The sequence below is a fragment of the Galleria mellonella genome, unplaced genomic scaffold, assembly GCF_026898425.1.
Source record: "Galleria mellonella isolate WM207_F2 unplaced genomic scaffold, CSIRO_AGI_GalMel_v1 utg270, whole genome shotgun sequence".
NCBI classification, from domain to species: domain Eukaryota; kingdom Metazoa; phylum Arthropoda; class Insecta; order Lepidoptera; family Pyralidae; genus Galleria; species Galleria mellonella.
Genome location: NW_026442062.1, coordinates 1,024,268 through 1,046,548, shown reverse-complemented (window position 1 = coordinate 1,046,548; position 22,281 = coordinate 1,024,268). Strand labels below are relative to the sequence as shown.

The following is a 22,281-nucleotide window of genomic DNA, read 5'->3' as shown; positions in this document are numbered from 1 at the left end:
CAACAAGACATATGTACAGATCGTATAATACAGTATGGTATATTTATAATAGAGTATAGATTGATTGGTTGAGACCCAGCGTTAGCTGTGATTAGTATTATTTTCTTCCTTTATTGGCTTTAGATGCGTAAATTTTTCCGTCTTTCTATAGACTTTCCTGCCATACGCCTTATTTAAAGGATAGCAGGGATGGGGAGAGATAATTAAGTCTCAGAGACTCTATCTATCTTTCCTTATATCACTTGCTACGTACACACCAGCTACAGTAACTCAGGGTACATATATTTATTCTCTTGATTATCTATACTAATATTATGAAGAGAAAATGTTTTTACTTCATTGATTTTAAAAATTATTGCACCTATATAAAGCTATATTATCAGCAAGTAATACAGGCCTTATACTATTTCTGAATATTTTATCTACTTATGCAAAAACTGGTTGGATCGCCAGTATAAAATATTCCCTAAAAACAGCGAAACTTTTTAAACTCGAACGCAATCACATTAAAATATAGTCCCACAGGAGAAAAGTAAGACAAATCCACCGGAACATTACTAAAACGATCGTTTTCACAAACAAAGACTTACTTTCAGTGCATTTCCTACATCACCCACAGCGGCGGTGCTCAAACTGTCTTCTTAATGCAAAATGCGGCCCTAAACTTTCTTTAAAAGATTCACACCGAGACACAAATGCATGGACTTATAATCATCTCGACGTTATTGCACCGCGATAAATGTCAAATTTGCTTGTCGGATAACAGCTGGTGCCGTTGATTGTTAAATGCTCCTAGAGGGTAGTTGCACAGAGCATGCGCAGCCTATGCAGCCCGCTAGTTTCAACACACCGTGTTGCTGTCAGTTACTCTCTGTCAGTCGATAGGCGGCTGCGAAACGGGGTGGTCGTGCGCGGTTTGCCCCTCGCAACTATCGTAACAGAAACACGTATTCTGTTTGGTGACTTAAAAAAAATTATCCGGACATTTGGGAAATGTGAAAATAATTTAAAATTAGATTTTAATGGGCTATTAGCTTTTGTAATAAGATTTAGAGATGGTTCGCCAAATATACCAGTAGACGTGGGTGTTTGGTGACAGGACCCGAACCCGGCAGGTAAGTGCGGAATACTGTGAAATTTACATTTTTAAATTGGAAACAAATATCTACTCGTAAAGGAAAAACTGGAAGAGGTGATTTTGAATAATTAGCAAAAGGTTTTAAGGGATTTTGGGCAACGAAAGGGAAAATTATGCATTCGAGCTTTTAAACGAACAGTGAAAATTGATTTGTTTCTATAAATTATTGTTGGAGCAAAAGTAAACGTTTTCTTTTTCTTAACTATCTATTCACTAATGGTTTTCTTGTTATGGATGCGAGAAATTAAGAAGATCGAAGAAAGATGGATGGACTGTGTAAAAGACGAATGTTTTTGTTGTAACAAGTAGGATGCTGAAAGTAAGGCAAGAATGGAAGGCAATATGATGCTGTACGTACTCGAAGTATTGGGAAAAAGTCTGAAGGATAACACAACGTTTTTGTATTTACTTTAATTTTGGATACATCTCAAAAGGCGAATCCAAATAATTCCTTCATTTTAAATAAGATCAAAAAGATTTATGAATGAAATTATTTGTGTTACGATAAGTGAGACGATTGAAAGGATTCGAGACAAGAATGCATGGTGTAAACATGACGTTTTGACATAAAATAAGAATAAAGGCATTATGGATGATGACGATTATACAGGTTGTGAAACTCCGATGGCAACTCTCATTAAATCTATTAATCAAATAAAATATAAGTAAGTTTTGATTGTTTGTTTGTAATGGATAAACTCAAAAACTAATCAATCGATTTAAAATAAATCTTTCACCTATAGAAACCTACATTTTGATATGAGCGAGTAACATAGAAAACATAACGTTTTCGAAAATTCTATCTAAAATTGCGAATTGGGACCGGCCCGCTAATATCAAGTAAAGTTATGTACCGATTACAGTTAATAGAAAATTTCTTCTAACGATTCTGCTATTTAACGAATCGGAATTTAATATTAGATTCTTTTATTTGAAATGAAATTCAATACAGTCAAAACATGAATATCAGCTTGCGTATTAGATAATGAGATACTTCATACTAATAATAATATTGGAGTTACATATATATTTGTTATACATACATTATGTAATATATATATTTTGATTTATGTAATATGCAAGCTTGTGTCTTTAATTATGAATTGTAAATGTGAGCAATTCTGACATTATGTTATGTGTTATGAATAAGTAAACATTTTCGAATTATGTATTGGATTATCGTAGATATTGCAAATTGCAGAATATTATTGTTAATTGTAATTAATGTATGATTTAGTTCATCAAGTAGATTCAATTATCATAATTTCAGAGTAATCTTGGGTGACTCTATAATGAATCATAGAAATTGGTACATAATTGACGAAGATATTATTTATTTATTTATTTTTTTATATATTTGGAAGACCAAAAGCTAAAATTATATAATATAAACATACAGTTTATGGTTTAATGGAGCTTAGTAATTTGTGTTCACACAAATTAATTATTTATATAATTAAATTTGAATAAAGTATCAGCTGAGTTACTTGTTCGTTCTGCTGGGCTGAAATTGCAATACAAATGGGCTGTAATAAAAAAAAACTGACTGTTCAAAAATGTTTAAATATAAGTTTACTTGATTAAAAACATTTCTTTTTATAAAAAATAAAAAAAAACATACAGTCGGTTTGAAAACTTTCTCTACGCTATTAAAAAAAAACACATTAATAATGACAATTTTTTTTATCAATGAGTACCTAATATCATCATCTATATAATATGAATAAAATCTAAATCAATTTTATTTTTATCCCAAAAATACAGTAGCTACAATAAATTCGTTCCATTCGTGTTTCAACCGTGAAGCAGTTGTGTTTGCATGGCTGTGTTTCCGTTTGAAGGGTGAGATATGGCATGAATTTACTGGGTACAGAGGAAAAACACCTGAGTCCTTAGGAATGGCAACGCATGTGGGGTATCATGGGCAAAACAGTATACTCTGTTACCACTTTCCATCAGGTGGGCCGTCAGCTTGTTTGCCATTCTAAGTTGTATAAAAAAATAAAATAAATAAAAAAACTCACTTTCATATTTATAATTACTAGCAGACAACCATAATCTCGCAGCATCGCCCGTGGGAATCCATAGTCTTGAGTTCCCGTCAAGATATATAAAATACCATTTTTTTTTAATGAATGTGCGATTGAGTGTACTTTATTTGCATTATACAATATAAGAAATAAGTAAGATAATTTATAAACATAACGATACAATTGTATAAGTACAGTAAGGCGGTCTTATTGCTGAGAACAATTTCTTCAAGACAACCTTAGGGTAACGGAGTAATTGTTGTACAAGTAGGTATGATAGTACTAATAATTAAGAAAGTACCTTTATCAAATAAAAAAAAAAGTAAAATTATTAACTATATTACAATATATAATCCTATATATATATATATATATATATATATATATATATATATATATATATATATATATGTTATATATATATATATATATATATATATATATATGAAATATGTATTTAATAATAGAACATATATAAAAAACTAGCGGCCCGGTACGTGCTTCGCTACGTATAAAGTTAAATAATAAAAATATAAATTAAATGTCCGCATGAATGTCATAACATGCTTGTACTGTCAACACTGAAAAAAGTTTCAATTTGACAGCACAATCTCCATCTTAAAAAAAAGTTTGAATATGACACAAAAATCCCCATTAACAAACTGATCCGCCATTTATTGAATTCATTTATTACAAATAATGTGATAAATGAAGAATGGCTCAACCGATTTTGTGCAAACTTCACATTAACTATCTACTAAATAGTCCGAACAAAGTCTAAACATTTGGTTTGGATAGGTGAGCTCGTTCTTGAGTTATAAAGTTACAACGAAAAGTGGCATTAATTTATATATATATATATATATATATATAAATTAATGCCACTTAATGTATAACTAAAAAATTAATAATAACGTTAATGTATCACAGCCATCTGACGGTTACATATTTTATACTCTTGTATATCTTTCTATAATTTTTCCTGTTTCATACTTTATACAGGAAAAAATATATATAAATCTGATAAAGTTAATAAAAACCTTTGATGATATTATTAATACATCTTTCTATTTGATATTTTTGATAAGTAGATTATATATTTTATGTTAAACTATAGTTCAATATACATATATCATTTTTGTTATTAAGAAAACGAAAATAAGAGCATATATTTTCTTCTATGCGACAATTTATTAATAAACAGAAAAGAGAGACTTGAAATTAGTAACAACATTTCCTTGTGTATTTTTTGTCGTATATTTTTTTCGATGTAAACAATAGTTAATACATTGTAATTGTTATGATCGAGTATTTTGTTGGTCTCGTGTTTATCAACAGAATATTTTTTTATGTGATATATAAATATAATAATAGCATTTCAGAATAAGTGGCAATTCATATGTCGACGACAAATTTGTTTGTATATACTATCTAATTAGGTATATACTGTCTAATTAGGTACATTTATTTGTTTATTAACGCCGCTCTTCCTTCTTACCAGTGTATGTTTTATAAATTATACATGCTATTTGCTTTCAAATAAAGATCAGATAAGAAAATATGTCTATATACTCTGTTATGTCCATGGTACTGTTCACGTATATAGGCGACGGTTACCGCTATCGGTCAGGTGGGCCGTCAGTTTGTTTGCCATTCTAAGCTGAATAAAAAAAAGTGTAGAAACAGAAACTTTGTTCTGATCAATCAGAAGAGTGCTTCATGTAATGTAATGAAAATAAAATGGCCACCAAAATATCCGGGGATGCCCACGGGAACAGTAAATGGGTATATTTGGCAGATGCATTAGGAAATATTTACTCTAATTTAATCATGTACTTCTAGTGTGTAAAATAAGGACTTATATTAATCTAGAGAAAGAATCTAAACGTTCTTGATATGTAGATATAATGATTTTTTTTTTATACAACTTAGAATGGCAAACAAGCTGACGGCCCACCTGATGGAAAGTGGTAACCCTCGCCTATAGACATGAGCAGTATCATGGTTAATTTATACATTAAAATATGATTTTATGGAAATTATCCTAAAAAGCAAATAATATTTTTTTATTTTTATATCTCTAAAACTCTTTGAATTAGCATTTTCAACTGATTTCTAAAATTGCCAACTTTACTGTTTTTTTTTGTGTGTGTGTGTGTGTAAGTAGGTAAGTTTTTTTTTATACAACTTAGAATGGCAAGCAAGCTGACGGCACACCTGATGGAAAGTAGTAACACCGTCGCCTATAGACATGAGCAGTATCATGGACATAACAGAATAATACTGTTTCGCCCATGATACCCCCTATTGTTACCCCGTTGCCATTCCTGAGCACTCAGGTGTTATTCCTCTGTACCAGGTAAATTCACGCCATATCCCACCCTTCAAACCGAAACACAGCCATGTAAACACAACTGCTTTACGGTTGAAACACGAATGGGACAAAGGTACTCGAGCAAACGACTTTTGTACAAAGCTTCCCTCTGGTATAGTAAGTATATTATTCTATTTATAAATATCTTAATTTTAAATTTAAAAACATTCGTAATGAAATCAAAAGAGTTTATTTAACTCCCCTTAATAGACATACAAAGTAGGTTTTATTATCAAGTAATGTAAACTTTACCTATTTAGTGTACCTAAAACATTTTTATCAGATTTCTGTACTTCCTTCATGAAGATTAACGTTAGGAGGTATAAGTATTTGCTGTTTTACGCTTCTACTCGTATAGATTCTTGTCAACGGTCCGTACGATGTTTTCCCACGCTAACCCAGTGTTTTATGGTCGCCGTGCTCTATAAATTAGTGAGATCACGGCCGGCGTAATACTTCGTTCGACTATTTGTTATAATTGGGCCTGAGACTGAAAATAAAAAGAAATTAGCACCTGAACATTAATATAATATAAAAAAAAAAAAAAACACGAATGTTAATAAAATTAAAGTGAAACGGTTCTATATACATTTATTAATAGTTTGTTTACTATATCTTAATATTTGATTACATTTATTTGATTATACAAGTATAAATACTAGTTTTTACCCGCGACTTCGTCTGCATAAAATTAATTCTGCATAATATTGTTGATAATGTTGATGGATAAAGCCAAAAAGAATTTTATGTCCCTCTCTATCTAAATACTATGAGGAGAGGTTTTTTTTTATACAATTTAGAATGGCAAACAAGCTGACGGCCCACCTGATGGAAAGTGGTAACCGTCGCCTATAGACATGAGCAGTACCATGGACATAACAGAATATACTGTTTCGCCCATGATACACCCCATGCGTTGCCATTCCTGAGGACTCAGATATTATTTCTCTGTACCCTGTAAATTTACGCCATATCCCACCCTTCAAACTGAAACACAGCCATGCAAACAATTGCTTCACGGTAGAAACACGAATGGGACAGAGGTACCCAAGCAATCGACTTTTGTACAAAGTCTCCCTCTGGAATTGTTATTAATGTATATGGACCCTATCAGTCAGACCCTATCAGCGGTTTCCCCTGGAAATTACAGTGATTATTTCTTGTAAAATTTATCACGACGGGCTAACTGATCTGATATTATTCTTAGCTTTCATCTCTAACTGGTACTCCACCTGCGTATACCGTCAGTGCAAGCGGCGTCACCATTCCTTTTTCACTCATTAAAAAAACACAGGCTTCCATATTGCGTGTTCATCTATTAAGATGATGACTGGATTCATCATCATCATCAAAGACTCAAAATGTAACAAACAAACAACATTACTTTCACTTTTATCATATCAATAATAATAGCAAGGATTTCGTGCTTAAATGAAATATCTCGCAAATAATTGAAACATGATATAAACTGCTTACGGCGCAGGCTGTGTAGCTCAGTTCCTTTGCCATTTCCGATAAGGATTACGTTCATTTGACAAACTCGACAGACAAACCTCAGCGGTTTTTGTGTTTACTATTATTTTTTTTTCATTAAAATATTTATTAGAAATATTTTTAAACTTTATTCCATGACAATAAATACTAATAATTAAAAGAAAATGTAAAGTAAGATATATTTATCATTTAAAAAAATATATGGTCATATTTTTTTTTAAATGGCTATGTAAAGTATTATTATGTTAATTTAATGCATATAAAAAAAACGGTTTTTAAAATGTATGAATAAATAAACCTATTTCATATGTCTATAAAAATCTGTAAAAAAAATACTGTTTCAAATATATTCTTAACTAGTAAAGTCCTGCCCCGCCAATTGACGCTATTAAAATCGGAAAAAGTAAAAAAAATACACAAACTAAGGCATCAAACTGTAAATACCCTTTTTACGTCGAGGGTAAAAGGACGCAGCGCTTATTATGTATGAAATATATTAAGTACCTGTTTAAAATTTCTGTTTGTGGCAATACATCAACATCAATCATGAATGATGTGTTTGTTTACGTTGATTCACTTCAAAGTACCATTACTTGGGTTTCAATGTCCAGCGACTTGGGTTAGACGCGAGCCATTCTATTATATTATGTCTAAAATTCGGTATTAAACTGAAAAACGAAATTTCTTCTTTAAAATTAGACATCTTTATGACACATTTATTTATTTATTTAAACTGTAACGTTTGAATGTATAAAATATGTGTATATAAAGCTGTTATCTCGTCGAACCCGCACTTTAGTACATTTCTATCATCCTATTCGTGTTTCAAGCGTGAAGCAGTTGTGTTTGGTTAAACCGATTTGGTGAATCTTTTTTTCTGTTAGTATGTATATTTACAAATTAGTATTATAGAAATTTTATTAAAATTAGTTTAGTAGTTTTGATTTGAAATCAAAGTAAACAGGTTTTGCCACGATTGAAGTATAATTTTAGTATAATTTTTGAAACAAAACTTTAATTGTTAGTTTTATCAATACGAAGTTTGTGTTAGTCATTTTATCCACTCATAATTTTTTTTTTGTTGTAAACTTAATTTTATTAGAAAAAAAAACAACTGTTTCTTGTCCGTTATTCTTAGTTGAAAGTGCGTTCCCAACTGGGCGGTAGTTTAATAAAAAATGACTAAACAAAAATAATAATTATTAAGTTTACTTGAATTATTATTATTATAGGGTAAACAAGAATTAAGATTTAGTGTATAAAATAAATATATACATTAGTAAAGACACAGGTAATATAATACTAAAAATATTATATTTTTCCTGTTACATAGCGGAAGAATTTGAACGCGCTCATCTCTGGAACTACCAGTTAAAATGAAAAAGTTTTCGCTTTTCATAGTTCACTTCTTGAAGAAGAGTCACGGGCAAAGCCGCGGGGCGAAGCTAGCGTATATATAAAATAGCTTTCATGCGGAAAATGTTTATACCGTCCATCCAGACCGCGGATTAGAAAATTTTAAAATGATTTTATGGTTCAGTAAAACGCTTTTATAGTCCTGTTCGTGGTACCAAGAAGGTTTATATCGTTTCGAGGAATGCTATTTCGTATTTTAAGTGGAGGAATATTGTACTAAATTCGGTTCAACACAACTGGTACTACAACATGCACTCATATTTTTCATATAACTTTATATAACTTACTCCCTTATTCCTAAAAACAAATTAACTAAATTAACTTAATACAAATTTATTTTAGCTATTGAACTGTTTTATCCCTTTCTTGACCGTGTGGGCCCGGTATGGAATAGGCCACCCCCTCCTATCCCGTGGGTGTCGTAACAACCGACTAAGGGAAGGCAAGGGATGGGCAGTAGCGTCCCTCTTAAAACATCTCTAAAGCCCTGACTGCGGTTGCCAATTCGCCTGCAAAGCGTGGCAACCACTGGTCAATCCCTCAAGGGGAAGACTTATGTTCGAAATGAAAAAATAAATATATATTACACTTATGAAGTATAAAAGGCGGTCTTATCGTTAAAACAATTTGTTCCAGACAACATTTGACGTTTTTTTCTTGAAGATTTCAATAACATTTTTTGTTTTTATACAATTTAGAATGGCAATCAAGCTGACGGCCCGCCTGATGGAAAGTGGTAACCGTCGCCTATAGACATGAGCAGTACCATGGACATAACAGGACACACACATTCTGTTTTGCCCATGATACCCCCCATGCGTTGACATTCCTGAGGACTCAGGTGTTATTCCTCTGTACCCAGTAAATTCACGCCATATCCCACCCTTCAAACCGAAACACAGCCATGCAAACACAACTGCTTCACGGTTGAAACATGAATGGGACAGAGGTACCCAAGCAATCGACTTTTGTACAAAGTCTCCCTCTGGTAACATGTGTTCGGGAATATTGTTGTTGGGAGTAGGCTTCACAGTTTTAGTATAGTGTTTAGTTTCAGTTTCATTAATAATAATAATAAAATCATTTATTCAGTTACAAACATAGTAATATTAATTATTATATATTAACATAATAATTCTGTGGTAGCAGCTGAAATGGTCCCAACTCAGTTTAAGCTGCAGCGTGGTGCTGCAGCGCTGATTTTCAGTAGAGCCACCACTCAATAGGTAGCATTCGAGAAGCAAGATTAAATCTATAATTTACTATTAACTGGATCTTATAGAAGATATCAATATTATATATGAATATAATAATATATTATATAACATATAAGACACAACAAGGTATTATGACGATAAATAGAATAATTATGTATCTATCTATCCTCTTTAAGAGCTGCGCTCTTGTCGGTGGAGCTCTTGCCACTCACTACGATTTTCAGCAAGTCTCTTCACCTCTTGATACGACATGACACCAACTCCTTCCTTGATCTGCCTGATGTAACTAGGTCTCGGTCTCCCTTTCCTCCTCCTTCCTTCTATCTTACCTTCTATGTTATTATAATGTTCATAAATTCGTCGTATCGTATCGAGTGTCCCAACATTTTTCTCCTTCTGTCCTCAATAGTTCTAATAATTTGTCTTTTTTCCTTAACCCTAAGCAGGACTTCCTCATTGCTAATTCGATCCCTCCAGCTATGTATAAGTATATCATATTATTTAAATAATTGTGTATTGTAAGTATAATGCATCAGTTATAATTTATCTGCCAAATTTACAGTTTTTGCACTTGAATCAAATATGTTTTTAAATAACATTTAAAAGACGAAAGGAAACTTAGTGCTATATTGTTACCCAGTAAGTAAGTAAGCATTGCCTTATTTCTTTAAACTAAAACACAGTCATGTAATTATGTTCGCATCACAGTACAAATACAAAGACAACTTTTGTACAAAGTCTTTCGGTTTATTGAACAAATATTAAGTCATTAAATTATAATATCCGAAGTGGAAAAGTGGGCAATAAAGCCATTATTTTTACAAGAACAAGTAAGTATGCCTTTTGTAAGAACTTTTCAAACTCAATGAGAAATTTCCAAAAATCTTTTCCGAACTCCATTTGGTGTCAATCAAACGTCGTATTAGGTGACTTAATAAAGATAATGGCGTACTGTAATTTGCTATAAATAATGTAATAAGCATTCATATTCTTTGACCAACTTTAGTAATTACATAACTGAATTAGTCCCGTATTTATTATTGATCTATCTTTATAAATACTTTTGTTATTCACTTTTATCTACACATTCGTCGTGTACTCTCGGCATAGATAAGGCCACCTCTTCCTTTCCCGTGGGTGTCGTAAGAGGCGACTAAGGGAGGGCGAGGGATGGGTAGCAGCGTCCCTCTTAAAACATCTCTAAAGCCTAACTGCGGTTGCCAATCTGTCTTCCAAGCGTGGCAACTACTGGCAAAACCCCCATGGGAGACTTATGTTTAACAGTGGACAGTTAAAGGCTGGTATGATGATCAAGACATATTGTTTATATATATTACTAAGCAAGAAAAAATGTATCATGTTTGAACTGCTAGTTTTTTTTTAATGGATGATAATGAAATGGTAACTGCATCCGCGCTATCGGTATACACTGGTGGGGCACCAGTGAAGCATGATAGGTGAGGATGAAGTCAGATAAGTTGGCCCATCGCGACAAATTTTACAATAATTAATCGCGATAATTTTCAGGGTGAACAGCGAACTTGAAGCGAGCGTCGACATGACAGGGTATATTGCTAGCAATGGATATATTTATGTTATAGTTAGCAACGTAAAATATATATGTAGATTTGACATTTATTAAGAAAAAAAATCCTTAAATTTTGACGGGAATAGGAGAAGAGAGGGGGTTTTTTTCCATGAAGTTTCTTAAAGATGGGGTAAAGAGGTTTCTTGAGGGTCTGCAAGGCGCGTGTAATACTCTTGGTATTACAGGCGTTAACAGCATACAGGCATAGGCTACTGTAACCACCTATTAGGTGTGCCGTATGCTTGTTTGTCACCTTAGTGGTATAAAAAAGATATATCGATGAATGAAACAAGTTTAAATTTCTGTATTCATCAGGCCAGGTACATGCTTGTCGTTTGTGTATTTAAGATTTTTTTTTAATTTTAATATAGCCGCATAAGCACTCTCTGGTCTGTCTTATATAAAGCTGAAAGCTCTGCTCTTTATTCTGGGATAGGCAGCAAACAATTTTGTGGGTGGGCATGGTTCACGCGACCCTATTTTAAAGACACTTATGATACTTTTCGTCACATTCGTGATATGAAACCTTATTTGTTATACAAACTTTCTGTAAACCTTATTTTATATATTACGTTACAATTAATCGGTTACAGTAATGGCGACGCATGGGGGGTATCATGGGCGAAACAGTATACTCTGTTGTGTCCATGGTACTGGTCATGTCTATAGGCGACGGTTACCACTTTCCATCAGGTGGGACGTCAGCTTGTTTGTCATTCTAAGTTGTATAAAAAAAAAATCGGGATTGTCTGATCAGTAAATGATCATTATGCCAATTTTATATTCCTTTACATTTATATTAATACCCGCCCACTATGTACTTTTTATTATAACAGATTGTGAATTGTTGATCTTTGTCGGGTGCCCACGATACAGGTTCACCTAGTGTGAGACCCATTATATCTGCATAATAGCCACACTTTAGCAAAAATTTATTTATGTTAATCAATAAATTAAAGTTAATATACAATTTTTTAAATACTATTACTAATTATAAGTAATCCCCCAACGCACCACACCGAGGCAGCGTACCCAAGATACTGGCAGCATTACCTCTTTGGATTGCCAAACTTATCTTTTGGGCAAAGTAGCTACCAGCTCTGGGGTCACCAGTAACCTCGATGAGGCGTGTTGCGATCGTCCGAAAATCGCATTGTTTCTTGTGTTTGTAACTTTGTTTTTTTGTCAAATAATAAATTTATATTTCTATTGTACTGATGCTTTCCTGGGTCAGCGTATTCGGAGACTGTACAATTCACCCAGTTGATGATAGGGTATGAAATAAATACATAAATTACTGATTTTTTTTATACAACTTAGAATGGCAAACAAGCTGACAGCCCACCTGATGGAAAGTGGTAACCGTCGGCTACAGACATAAGCCATAAAACCAGCCAAACATAAGTACCATGGACAAAACACAGTATACTGTTTCGCCCATGATACCCCCCATGCGTTGCCATTCCTGAGGACTCCGGTGTTATTACTTTGTACCCAGTAAATTCACGCCATATCCCACCCTTTAAACCGAAATACAGCCATACAATTGCAACTGCTTTACGGTTGAAACACGAATGGGACAGAGGTACCCAAGCAATCGACTTTTGTACAAAGTCTCCCTCTGGTAAAATATTATTATAATAGTAAAATCAGGAAATATCTGTGCGTAGCTATATATATGGTATATTTGTTTTACCTATTCCTTTTATGCAACTTAGAAGGGCAAATAAGCTCGTTGCGTTATGGGTCGTTACACACCTGATGGAGAGTGGTATCAGGCGGGTCGTATAAAACTCCCGCCCTTGTAGTGTACGTGAAAAACAAAATCCACGGACTCTGTACAATGGCGTAGTATGAAATACAACATGGTTATTCATTCCTGAGATATCGTAAAGGAATCGACATTCGAAAGTAAAATACGCCTGTGCATAAGAAAGAAACCTTATTACTATACCAAGCCACCTGGCCTAGATGATAATAGCAAGATGATATTGTAAATAATATCATTGGATATAGGATATACAGAGCGCCACCTGTTTTCAAACTAAATAGAACATGTACTATGCAGGGGGAAAAGTATTATTGGTAATGAGATCTAATAGCTCCGTTGCTAGCAATTGACCCTCTCAGGTTGACCTCCACGCGGTTCCCCCTGGAAACCATCGTGGTTAATTCTTGTCGAATTCATCATAGTGGGCCAACTGACCTGCATTCATTCTCGCCTTCTACTAGTGCCTCGTTGTTGTATACCGAGAGCGCGGGTTGGGTTACCATTCCATTATCACCTATAAAAAAATGTGTACTATGCGTACTAGGCGACTGATAGATATATTTTTTTTTCATACATTCACGTCATACATAGAAATAAACCTAAATAAGGAATAGCTATGTAAATGTTTGTATAAAACGAGAATCGTACTCGTGACCATCGGAAAATGAATCATTGTTATAAATCGCCAGGCCAACACTGTCTTTTAATAATATTGAAGTCGAGCGTATAACGAGTTGATCACAAAAGCTGTTCCGTTCCAAGCTAAAAACCAGAAAGAATTGAAAAGCGGTTTCTGTGAGCGAGCAAGGATAAGGCAAGGATTTTGTTAATCCCCCGCTCTTATGCGGAACCACGGGCGATGAGTTTAATTAACTATTTAGCGCCCTTTGAGGTCAACAGCGTAAATAGTTCGGTTACGGGGGTACGCTCACTAAATATTTGGGGAAAGTTTGCATTGTAAATAGATACAGTATATAGTTTCAACTTTGTCCAAGAATTTGTGTTTGGTTTCTTTTATCTATTATATTATATCCATTCGTGTTTCAACCGTGAAGCAGCTATGTTTGCATGGCTGTGTTTCGGTTTGAAGGGTAGGAATATGCAAGCAATATGCCCTATTAGGTCGACCTCCACGTGGTTCCCCCTGGAAACAATCGTGAACAGTTCTTGTTGAATTCGTCACGATGGGCTAACTGACCTGCTTCATCCTCACCTATCATCCTTTACTGGTGCCCCGCCGGCATATACCGATAGCACGGATGGGGTTACCATTCCATTATCACCTATTAAAAAAAACTCTGGTATTGCAGGCATTAGCAGTTCATAGGCTACAGTGACCGTTTATCATCAGACGGGCTGTATACTAATTTGCCACTTTCGTAGTATAAGAAAAAAAAAATTATGCAACTTAGAATGGCAAACAAGCTGACGGCCCACCTGATGGAAAGTGGTAACCGTCGCCTATAAACATGAGCAGTACCATGGACATAACAGAGTATACTGTTTCGCCCATGATACTCCCCATGCGTTGCCATTCCTGAGGACTCAGGTGTTATTCCTCTGTACCTAGTAAATTCCCACCATACGCCATATCCTACCCTTCAAACCGAAACACAGCCATGCAAACACAACTGCTTCACGGTCGAAACACGAATGTGACAGAGGTACCCAAGCAATTGACTTTTGTACAAAGCCTCCCTCTGGTAATACGTCAGTCCTTTACAGTCTCTAAACGATACCGCTGATCGAAAGTAAAGATTATAAAGGATTGACACTGACTATCGTATGATTACGTGTTCTATCGACATCGATAAAAAATGACAATGTGAAGAACATTCGATTCGACAAATCGAGTCGTCAACATCGATCGATTGCTTTCATGTAATGCGTAGACAAATGTACTAGACAATTGTCTACGAATTATATGAAATAATATTTTAGATTATACATAACTTTCAAAACTAAATATCGGTTACTTAGGTATGACAATTACGTAATGACGTAACAAATTGATAATCGATACTTCGACGTTGAACTTCGAAAGATCATAGACAATTTTGATCGTAGCATTCGAAATAAACGGCTTTACCGATTTTTATAAAATTTTGTGCGCATAATGGGTAGGTCTGAGAATCGGCCAATATCTATTTTTCATACCCCTCAATGGTAAGGGTCCCCCACCCCTAAATATATTTTTTTATTTATTTGATTTTTTTTTTATTTTATTAAAATTTAGCATGTAAAAATACATGCAACTTCAAATTTTCACCCTTTTACGATGAACCTCTGTTTTATAATCGCGATTTTTATATTTCGCAAAAGGCGCACACTTACAGTGTTAGTTATTTTTTATTGAACTAAAAAAAATATGTTCTAGAAATAATGTACATGGTAAAACAACTTTTGCCGGGTTTTTTTTTTGATGGGTGAAAATGGTATGGTGACCCCGCCTGCGCTAACGGGATACGCCGGCGGAGCACCAGTGAAGGGTGATAGACGAGAATGAAAACAGGCCAGTTAGCCCATCATGATGAATTCATCAGGAATTAACCATGATAGTTTTCAGGGGGAACCGCGAGGAGGTCGACCTGGTTGGGTATATTGCTAGCAATGGGATTCTCAGTCTCCATTACTAACAATCCCTTTCCCCCCGTTTGTCGGATTAGCTAGTAATAGTATATAATGCAAATGTAAATATGCCAATATTGATATAGTTAATTTACGAAAAGTTATAACATTTCTTGAGGCAAGAAAAATAACAATAATTACTAAGTAATCATAATGGAAATACCGACTCAATCTCCCAGAAGCGTACTCGATAAATTAGAAGTAATAAACTATAGTAATAATATTAATTGAGGAAAGTAGAAAATCAGGAAAAGGTTCATTCTGTAATCCCTCGGTGGGGGCGCAAGTCACGAACGTCGCGCGTTCGGAACGGCGCGGCAGAAATTTAAAGCCATTTGCAATAACACTATTATACAGTGATTTTAACTGGGAAACCATGACTTGCTTGTTGTATCATATTTGAAAAATAGTTGCAAGGATGATAATGTAGATATGTGTATTTCAATTTATTTTATAACAATGCGAGGGAGAATTCCAAAGGTGCATTGTGAGAATATACGGGAAATTTTTAAATTGTGTCTGATCACATCAGCCCTTAGCTGTCTACTGATAAATACAAGCTTCCCCCATGCGGGGGGGTTTGCTAGTAGTTGCCACGCTTGGCAAGAAAGTTGACAACAGTAGTTAGGATTTGGTAATGTTTTAAACGGGACACTGCTGCCAATCCGACCACTAAGTTCTCTTAGCTTTTATGACAGCCATAAGAAAGGAAGGGGTGGCTCGTTTAATACTGGGACCACATGGCGTCGTATTATGTATATAAAAGTTAAATTTAAATATATATTTGTCATAATGTAATACGAACTTAAATAACATATCCAATAACATAAAATTGTGTTGTTAATTTTTTTTTAAATTCGTTTCTTTTAGAATTTTTTCTCTTTATCTTCTTCTAAAAATGTATGTATTTCTTCAAAAAATGATAAAAAAGTTTCTTTTGGGTCGGTAACATGCGCGCAATCTCCCTAGTATTGGATGCATTCATAAGCTATGGTAACCGCTTATCAATAGTTGGACGTATGCTTGTTTACCACCTTAGGTTATTAAAAAAATCTTTGCTATTAAATAAGTAAAAAAATCCTATTCTAACTCTTCGTTTTCGCACACACTAGCACTACTTTTAAATCTGTATTATATATACACAAATATTAATTGTCAATTTTGTTTAATAATATTTTTTTGTATGTTTCTTTGAAGGGTGGGATATGGTGTGACTATACAGGGTACAGAGGAATAATAACTGAGTCCCCAAGAATGGCAAAGCATGGGGGGTATCATGGGCGAAACAGTATACTCTATTATCCATCCATCCATCCATGGTACTGCTCATGTCTATAGGCGATGGTGTTACCACTTTCCTTCAGGTGGGCCCTCAGCTTGTTTGCCATTTTAAGTTGTGTAAACAAAAAACTAAACGATGTTTGTACATGGGCGATATTAAAGAAAAATTAATGTAAAGGATAACAAGATCAGTAGATGTTAAAACAATAATTTTTAGAAATTTTTATAACATATGATTCCTACAGGATCACGTGAAAACTAATGTACCAATTGGATGTAATTTTTATGGATGTATTCTGACGGTCTAATATATTATTATAATTTCGGTTTTTCTACTTTTGAAATCGACGTGTAAGCAGTAACGATCAAAAAGCTAGTCAATAGATAAACAATATATAAAAGATAAATAGCATAGGATAACCGATGTTTCAGAGATGTTTCCTCCCACGAACACTCAGGTTATGGAATGAGCTCCCTGCCGAGGTTTTCCCAAGAGACTACAGCATGGGGTTCTTCAAAAGGGAGGTAAAGAGGTTTCTTCAGGGTCGGCAACGCGCGCGTAATACCTCTGGTATTGCAGGTGTTCATAGGCTACGGTAACCACTTACCATCAGGTGGGCCGTATGCTTGTTTTCCACCTCAGTGGTATAAAAAAAATGCAAAAATCTCGAATATTTCAAATTACCAACTCGTAGTATTCGGAGTTATTTTATTATCAATATTATGGTAACGCTTTCTGCTCATCACTTAGCACACAGCAATTTCACTCATCATTTGTACCGCGCAAGGGTTGTCAAAGCTGAGAATTACACGTTTACACGCCTACACATTGGGGCTTTATCTTGTTTACTCAGAAGGCAACCCTCGCAGACATATTTGATTACAATTGAAATTTGTCGCGAGCGGCGAGGGGTTGGTGCGATTTGCTTTAGCGCGGTTAACCCCGTCGATATTCATAAATGTTAACTCGACGTATTATAATATATATATATATCTATATATATATATATATATATATATATATATATATATATATAATAATAATAATAATAGAATGGATTCTTAGTATTAATTGTACATAAAACATAGGTCTGTTTTAGTTATGACAGTTTTTAAGTTATTATTATGTGAACAGTTTTAGAACTTATAGTTTTTGGTTACTGTTTCTGGTTGTAGGTATTGTGGCCGTGTGGTCTTGGCATAGAATAGGCCGCCCCTTCCTTACCCGTGGGTGTCGTAAGAGACGACTAAGGGAGGGCGAGGGATAGGCAGCAGCGTCCCTCTTAAAATAATGTCGAAGCCTAACTACGGTTGCCAACTTGCCTGTTAAGCGTGGCATTTACTGGCAAAATTCTTTGAGGACAGACCTATGTTCAGCAGTGGACAGTCGACAGCTGGTATGATATGATGATGAATGAAGAAGTATTGTCTTCTTCTTCATTCATCATATGTTATCTTCTATACTTATAATAAATCTGTAGAGAGGTCAATTATGTACATGAAATATATTTCCAAAATAACTATCAGGCGGTGATTAGTGATCGATACTGATGCCAAAAATGAAATCAGTAAAATTTTTGTCTGTCTGTCTGTACGTTCGTTATAGAAACAAAAATTACTCGACGGATTTTAACGAAACTTGGTACAATTATTCTTCATACTCCTGGGCAGGTTATAGTATACTTTTCATCACGCTACAATCAATAGGATCAGAGCAGTGAAGGGAAATGTTAAAAATGTCTACCCGTGCGACGCCGGGACGGGCTGCTAGTTAATATAATAAAATTGTAACTAGGTGATGTTTGTATATGGAAACAATTTACATTTTTTTTTAAAGAGTATTCTGACATTTCCTATGGTTGACTGGGAGAGAACGCTTTTAGTATTAAGTCCGCCATGTACACATATATGTCCTAATGAATAAATAAATAAAAAAATGAGAGCTCTTCATTAAACTAATAGTTGCTAAAATAACAATTTTTTGAAATTTTGGCCGTCTGTTTGTCTGTATGTTTATTCCGTCATCACATAAAAACTATTTTATCAAATTACACCCAGTTTTTAAAATTGTATTCCTAAAGGTTTGTCTTAAAATCTGACATATATCTTGCCTTGATTCGAAATATAAAAGTGCTACATTTTTTTAATTACTCCTCTCCATCCAAAGGTTGCCTGGAAAAGATCGCTTTTAGCGATAAGGTCGCCCATTGTTTATTCATTGTGATTACTATTGTAATGTTTTGGAGGAAACAATAAAGAATATCTATCTATCTATCTATATTTAAATGTTTTTTTTTTTTTCTGAAATTCGTGCGTACGAAGTAGCGGTCGAATAACTACATAGTATATTTATAATTTAAGACAGAATATACTCCAAAGAACTGTGTTGAGGAAAAAAAAAACAGTTTTTTTTTCTATTGAATAAAGCAGACTCAATTTCAATGGAGCTTACAAATCCCATTCAATCTTACCTCCAGTATTTCAACACGATAATTCTATCAGTCTATGGTCGGAGTATAAATATTATATAAAAAATTATATTAGAAACCGTCAAATCATCTCGCTCACAAAGCCACGCATTCACCAATAGACTCGCGAAATTAAAAATAACATAACGGTGAATAAGTATAGGTACTTAGGAGAACTTGCGCCTACCGAGATACGTTTATTGGGTGAAAAAATTACGTTTTGTTGGTTCATTTTCGTGGCACACCATTCTCTGGGCGAAGCGGCCGTGAAACGACCACCATTGTTAGGCTAATGCATCTTATTGTTACGTTCCCCCGCCCTTAAGTAATCTATACAAATTCATATTATCGCTTATCTCGCGTCCATCGCTCGGTTAGCAGGTGAAGCGAGATTTTTATCGGCCATTGTGCTTTTCAATGGATGTAGTTATAGAAAAATATGTCCATCACGTGTATTGTATTTTATTGTTCGTCGGTCATTAATTTATGCATTGATGACGTAAATTATAAACGAAATTGTGTAATTAAGCAAATGACAGTCGGTATCTATGATCTGAAATAATATAAATGTACAAGATATAAAGGAAAGGGCATACATAATTATTTCTTTTATGGATGATAATGGAATAGTAACCCCGCTCGCGCTAACGGTATACGCTGGCGGGGCATCAGTGAAGGATGATAGGTGAGAATGAAAAGGCAGGTCAGATAGCCTATCGTGACGAATTCAACGAACGACGTAGAGGTCGACCTGACAGGACATATTGGATTGGTAGTTCACATTACTAACAATCCCTCCCCCTCTGGGCATACATAATACCAGTGTATTATGTATATATATATATATGTGTGTGTGTGTGTGTGTGTGTGTGTGTGTGTGTCTAGTATACTGTGTCGCCCATAACATCACTCATTTACTACATTGTAATATGTAAAATTTCATCTAATTTAGTTATTTTTAATTTATTGTAATTTACAATAAAATGAATAATATTTACATGAATTTGAAACATTTATCAGAAAATCCTTCTAGTTGTTTTCGGTGTTATCCATCACCGGAGAGTACACGAACAGCGTATCAATTGCCAGAATTCCATAATTTTATTATCTATTTAGATATTCTAAATAGTATATGAGTAAACCTCGTCTAATCTTACCAGTGGGCTATAAGGAGCAACATTTATTCATAGTGCGCAGAAGTTAAATGAAATTTATGGGTTCGCCCGACTGCTTACTGCATAGAAATAAATCAAGGGTGCACGGCTCCCGTCGCGGAATGTTGCAAAACATCGTCACACTCTTGGCAAGCGAGAGAATTATTAACATACCCACTCTTGTATATCTCACGTTGCTCTCCAAATAGGTATGTGTTAACTACTTCTATTTCTATCTTGAGTACAGAGTTTTTTTTTTTTGATGGGTGAAAATGGTATGGTAACCCCGCCTGCGCTAACGAGATACGCTGGCGGATCGATGAGAATGAAAACAGGCCAGTTAGCACATCATGATGAATTCATTAGGAATTAACCATGATAGTTTCCAGGGGGAACCGCGAGAAGGTCGACCTGGTTGGGTATATTGCTAGCAATGGGATTCTCAGTTTCCATTACTAACAATCCCTTTCAAGAGTACAGCGTTTGTTTATTTAAGAAGTAAGCTGAAGGTGTACCATTATGAATCGAGAATAGAAATTTCTCGTTTTATATTTTATTTGTTAATTTTACAGAAATTAAGAAATCAGAGATAAAACGAGATTTAAAGGTACATTAGTACGAGTCGAGAATAGAAATTTCTTGTTTTATTATTTGGTGTCTTAATTTCTGTACATTTAAAAGTACACTAGTATGAATCGAGAACAGAAATTTATTGTTTTTTATTTGATTTTTTAATTTTTGTACATTTAAAGGGACACTAATAAAGAGAATAAAATTCCTTGTTTTTTATTTGGTGTCTTAATTTCTATACATTTAAAGATACACTAGTACGAATCGAGAATAGAAATTTATTGTTTTTTATTTGGTGTCTTAATTTATATACATTTAAAGATACACTAGTACGTTTTGTTTATTTATTTAATTTCTGTAAAGGCATTATTAAGTAACAAACAAACAAACTTTCATATTTATAATATTAGTAAGGATTTAGCGTTTACACTAAATTATATAATATATATATTTTTTTTATTGAACCGATAAGATTATTTAATACAAGACAATGTTTTTAATGGGAATGTGACTTTTCCGTTTTTAGTATATTTTAACCACTGTAGGCGTTCTTCCGTAACGTATATCAAGTGTGTGCCTCTTAAGTAAGGGGCGACCCTGGATTATATAATGAAGTCGACTGTCCCGGACAGGTATTAGAGATGCCGAGTTACAACTTCCCTTATTGTATAATTCGGGCTTGTATATTAAAATTTTTATTTTTATATTTAGTAGTATGTAACTTGCAGCTTTGACTGTTACAGTTAAAGTAATAATTAATTATTATTATTATTGATTTGTAGGACAAAAAAATGACTTAAATTGTGATAAAATCAGTTATTTTAAAAGTTTAAAAGACAGCCTTGTCAATTTTATAAATGTGAAAGTGACTTTATTTGATAGTTTGTTATCTCTTAGCGCCTTAACGGCTTTACCAGAGTGAGATTTTGTATAAAAGTCGATTGCTTGGGTACCTCTGTCCCATTCGTGATTCAATCGTAAAGCAGTTGTGTTTGCATGGCTGTGTTTCGGTTTGAAGGGTGGGATATGGCGTGAATTTACTGGGTACAGAGGAATAACACCTGACTCCTCAGGAATGGCAACGCATGCGGGCTATCATGGGCGAAACAGTATACTCTGTTATGTCCATGGTACTGCTCATGTCTATAGGTG

At 34.2% G+C, this 22,281-nt stretch overlaps 2 protein-coding genes across 2 annotated transcripts in view; both read left to right on the top strand.

The window, feature by feature from the left end:
* Positions 1-22,281, top strand: part of LOC113523390 (tumor suppressor candidate 3) — a 558,159-nt gene that overhangs the window by 147,338 nt on the left and 388,540 nt on the right. The window lies entirely within an intron of this gene.
* Positions 883-22,281, top strand: part of LOC116412721 (protein O-mannosyl-transferase TMTC1-like) — a 200,281-nt gene continuing 178,882 nt past the window's right edge. The window contains exon 1 of the mRNA XM_031907509.2: positions 883-1,115. The gene's annotated coding sequence lies outside the window, so the exon portion shown is untranslated. The remainder of the gene's footprint in view (positions 1,116-22,281) is intronic.